This window comes from Mandrillus leucophaeus, unplaced genomic scaffold (assembly GCF_000951045.1).
Source record: "Mandrillus leucophaeus isolate KB7577 unplaced genomic scaffold, Mleu.le_1.0 Scaffold844, whole genome shotgun sequence".
NCBI lineage: Eukaryota > Metazoa > Chordata > Mammalia > Primates > Cercopithecidae > Mandrillus > Mandrillus leucophaeus.
In genome coordinates this window covers 1,119,237-1,124,706 of record NW_012109186.1, presented here as the reverse complement: position 1 = coordinate 1,124,706, position 5,470 = coordinate 1,119,237, and positions in this window count along the sequence as shown.

The following is a 5,470-nucleotide window of genomic DNA, read 5'->3' as shown; positions in this document are numbered from 1 at the left end:
TCATGGTTTTCATCTCTGTCAGTTCGTTTATGGCCTTCTCTGCATTAATTATTCTAGTTATCAATTCTTCCACTCTTTTTTCAAGATTTTTAGTTTCTTTGCACTGGGTACGTAATTCCTCCTTTAGCTCTGAGAAGTTTGATGGACTGAAGCCTTCTTCTCTCATCTTGTCAAAGTAATTCTCCATCCAGCTTTGATCCGTTGCTGGCGATGAGCTGCGTTCCTTTGCAGGGGGAGATGCGCTCTTATTTTTTGAATTTCCAGCTTTTCTGCCCTCCTTTTTCCCCATCTTTGTGGTTTTATCTGCCTCTGGTCTTTGATGATGGTGAAGTACTGATGGGGTTTTGGTGTGGGTGTCCTTCCTGTTTGTTAGTTTTCCTTCTAACAGTCAGGACCCTCAGCTGTAGGTCTGTTGGAGATTGCTTGAGGTCCACTCCAGACCGTTTGCCTGGGTATCAGCAGCACAGGCTGCAGAAGATAGAATATTGCTGAACAGCAAGTGTACCTGTCTGATTCTTGCTTTGGAAGCTTCCTCTCAGGGGTGTACTCTACCATGTGAGGTGTGGGGTGTCACTCTGTCCCTCGTGGGGGATGTCTCCCAGTTAGGCTACTCAGGGGTAAGGGACCCACATGAGCAGGCAGTCTGTCCATTCTCAGATCTCAACCTCCATGTTGGGAGATCCACTGCTCTCTTCAAAGCTGTCAGAGTCGTTTGTGTCTGCAGAGGCTTCTGCTGCTTTTTTGTTGTTGTTGTTGTTGTGTAGCTGTGCCCTGTCACCACAGGTGGAGTCTACAGAGACAGGCAGGCCTCCTTGAGCTGCTGTGAGCTCCACCCAGTTCGAGCTTCCCAGTGGCTTTGTTTACCTACTTAAGCCTCAGCAATGGCAGGCGACCCTCCCCTCACCTCTCTGCTGCCTTGCCGTTAGATGGCAGACTGCTGGGCTAGCAAAAAGGGAGGCTCCGTGGGCGTGGGACCCTCCCGGCCAGGTGTGGGATATAATCTCCTGATGTGCCCATTTGCGAAGACCCTTGGTAAAATGTGCAGTATCGAGGTGGGAGTTTTCCGATTTTCCAGGTGTTGTGTGTCTCAGTTCCCCTGGCTAGGAAAAGGGATTCCCTTCCCCTTTGTGCTTCCCAGGTGAGGCGATGCCTGGCCCTGCTTCAGCTCTCGCTGGTTGGGCTGCAGCAGCTGACCAGCACCGATTGTCCGGCACTCCCTAGTGAGATGAACCCAGTACCTCAGTTGAAAATGCAGAAATCACCTACCTTCTGTGTTGCTTGTGCTGGGAGCTGGAGACTGGAGCTGTTCCTCTTCAGCCATCTTGCTCCGCCCCCTCAATAGCATCTTTTGCTTATTTTAAAATTGGGTATTTATTTTGCTATTTAGTTGCATGAGTTCTTGATGTATTTTGAATATTAACTCGTTATTGGATATATGGCTTGCAAATATTTTCTTTCATTCCTTAGGTTGCCTTTTTCACTTTGTTGATTGTTTCTTTTGTTGAGCAGATACTTTTTGGTTTGATGTAGCTTTTCTTGTCCATTTTTACTTTCTTCGATTTTGCTTCTGATACTATATTTAAAAATTATTCATAAGAGCAATGTCAAGGAGATTTTCTCGTTTTCTTTTCAAGGAGTTTTTACAGTTTTAGGTCTTAGGTTTAAACTTTTAATCCAATTTGAGTTAATTTTTGTGTATACAGTAAGATAAAGATCCAGTTTTATTCTATTGCAAGTGGATATTCAGTTTTCTCAGCACATTTTATGAAGAGACTATCCTTTCTCCACTCGGTATTTTTGGCATCTTTTTCAAAGATAATTTGACCATATATGAGTCAATTTATTTCTGGTCTTCCTATTCTGTTTCACTGATCTGAATGTCTTCTTTTAACCAATTCCATACCGTTTGAATTACTATAACTTTGTAATATAGTTTGAAATCAGAACTATGATGCATCCAGCCTTTTTTCCTCTTGCTCAAGATTACTTTAGCTACTTGGGATCTATCATAGTTCCATAAACATTTTAGAATATTTTTTTTCTGCTTCTGTAATAATTGCCATTGGAATTTTTGATAGGAATTACACTGAATCTTTAGAATACTTTGGCAAGTATGGATTTTTGATACTATTGATTTTTCTGAACTGTGAACATGAGATATCTTTTTATTCAATTTTGTCTTCAATTTTATCAATTACAGCTTTCATTGTACAGGTCTTTTACTTCCTTGGTTTAATTTATTTCTAAAGATTTTATTATTTGAATGTTATTGGAAATAAGGTTGCTTTCTTAATTTCTTTTTCGGATACTTGTTAGTGTATGTGAACACAACTTATTTTTGTATGTTAATTTTGTATCCTACAACTTTACTGAGTTTATTTATTAGTTCTAGCAGTTTCTTTTTGGTGGAGTCTGTTGCATTTTCTATATGTAAGGTCATGTCATCTGCAAACAGACAACTTTACTTCTTTTTGTTGTTTTGGATGCCATTTATTTATGGTTCTTGACTAATTGCTCTGGACAGCACTTCTAATATTGTGTTGAATAGAAGTGACCAGAGTAGGCATCTTTATCTTGCCCTTGATATTAGAGGAAATTATTTCAGTTTTAAATTTTTGAGTATAATTTACCTGTGGGCTTGTGATATATGGCCTTTATCTACTGAGGTACATTGCTTCTTTACCTATTTTGTTGAGCTTTCTTTTTATTATGAAAGGATGTCTTATTTCATCCTTTTTTTCTGCATTAACTGAGATGATTATGTGATTTTACCCTTATTTTATTTTTTTGGTTTCTTGTTTATTTTTGAGATGGAGTCTCACTCTGTTGCTGAGGTTGGAGTGCAGCTGTGTCATCTTGGCTTGCTGCAACCTCTGCCTCCTGGGCTCAAGAAATCCTCCCATCTCAGCCTCCTAAGTAGTTTAAACTACAGGTACATGCCACCATGCCTGGCTAATTTTTGTATTTTTAGTAGAGATGAAGTTTCACCATGTTGCTCAAGGTGGTCTTGAACTCCTGTACTTAAGCAATCCACCCACCTCAGCCTCCGAAAATGCTGATTTTACAGGTGTCAGCCACTATGCCCAGCCTAATTTTTATCCTTATTCTTTTTTTTTTATTGTACTTTATGTTCTAGGGTACACGTGCACAAAGTGCAGGCTTGTTACATATGTATACATGTGCCTTGTTGGTGTGCTGCACCCATTAACTCGTTATTTACATTAGGTATATCTCCAAACACTATCCCTCCCCACTTCTCCCACTCCACAATAGGCCCTGGTGTGTGATGTTCCCCTTCCTGTGTCCAAGTGATCCCATTGTTCAATTCCCACCTAAGAGTGAGAACATGCGGTGTTTCGTTTTCTGTTCTTGCAATAATTTGCTGAGAATGATGGTTTCCAGCTGCATCCATGTCCCTAGAAAGGACAGGAACTCATCCTTTTTTATGGTTGCATAGCATTCCATGATGTATATGTACCGCATTTTCTTTTCTTTTTTTCTTTTTTCTTAACATTTAATAGGAAATGTTTTCATCATATCTAGACTTCACAAAAATGCCACTGCTTCTTTATTTTGCAGGAATAAGGGATGTAAGCACCATGCCCACTCCATACCAAGGGAGGACAGGCACTGAAGAGAGCTGCATATGTTGTATCATACATATTGCATGTCTCATCTCCTTTGTCACGTTTTCTCTGAAGCAGTAAAGAGTAATGAAAAAACTTTGAATATAAGAATAATATTTGTGACAATGACAACATTCTGGACATTGACTCTGTTAGAGTACTTACAACAAAGTCACATGGCCATGGGGAAATTTCACACAATTACATTCACAGAAATTTGCCAAGGTGTACAACTAGTTTGATCCAGCTGTTCTTCTCACGAATAATTTTCAAGCAGGAATATCCTAAAGCTAGCACAAGCTATCATTTAACCAAAATATTCAATATTTAACATCGAATTTAGAATTTCATAAATAAAAATAATTACTGTAAAAGTAAAATAATATACAGTGTGTATATTTGCATGCCGAAATGCATCACGGCTACATGTTAAAATTCAGATTCCAAAATATCCTTATCAAATGAAATCATGTCTTGAAAGTTGAGGAGGAATATAAGAGATCTAAGCACAAGTAAATCTCAGCCATTTTCAAGTACAGCTAGGTCTTCAGTACTTTAAGAACTGCCTCTCAGTGCAAAGTGGAAAATGAAAACCGGCTCCTGCATATTGATTGTAGCTGATTACAATTGTGTTAGAACTTTTATTGGAGTTTTTTTAAATGTTTGGAAACAAATACTATATAATGTTTAACAAGTTATGTTTTTAAATTAGTACATCATTAAACATTTTGGCATTAATTTCTAGAGTGACTATCTCAGTCCACTAGAGCATTTTTTTAAAAATCTTTACCTTAAAGTAAGAATGGGAGAAAAATTTTATTTCTTATAATGCATGCCAAGTTATTAAATCTGGTATATATACATACATATATGTGTATATATAATTTCTAGCACCTCTAAAAATTATTTGACTAGAGCAAATGGAGATTTTTTTCCTCAGTTTCAAAAACCTATAAATGTATTATGGGTTTATAAGATGGGTACTTGAAGTTGTTTGAGCAATTCTAGTGTGTATTAATTTTTTTAATTTTTTAATTTTTTTATTATTATACTTTAAGTTCTAGGGTACATATGCACAATGTGCAGGTTTGTTACATATGTATACATGTGACATGTTGGTGTGCTGCACCCTTTAACTTGTCATTTACATTAGGTATATCTCCTAATGCTATCCCTCCCATCTGTCCCCTCCCCACAATAGGGCCTGGTGTGTTATGCTCCCCTTCCTGTGTCCAAGCGATCTCATTGTTCAATTCCAACCTATGAGTGAGAACATGCAGTATTTGGTTTTCTGCTTTTGTGATAGTCTGCTGAGAATGATGGTTTCCAGCTGCATCCATGTCACTACAAAGGACATAAACTCATCCTTTTATATGGCTGCATAGTACTCCATGGTGTATATGTGCCACATTTTCTTAATCCAGTCTTAATCCACTGATGGACATTTGGGTTGATTCCAAGTCTTTGCTATCGTGAATAGTGCCGCAATAAACATACATGTGCATGTGTCTTTATGGCAGCATGATTTATAATCCTTTGGGTATATCCTCAGTAATGGGATGGCTAGGTGAAATGGTATTTGTAGTTCTAGATTCTTCAGGAATTATCACACTGTCTTAACTAGTTTACAGACCCACCAACAGTGTAAAAGTGTTCCTATTTCTCCACATCATCTCCAGCACCTGTTGTTTCCTGATTTTTTAATGATTGCCATTCTAACTGGTGTGAGATGGTATCTCATCGTGGTTTTGATTTGCATTTCTCTGATGGTGAGTGATGATGAGCATTTTTTCATGTGTCTGTTGGCTGTATGAATGTCTTCTTTTGAGACATGTCTGTTCATA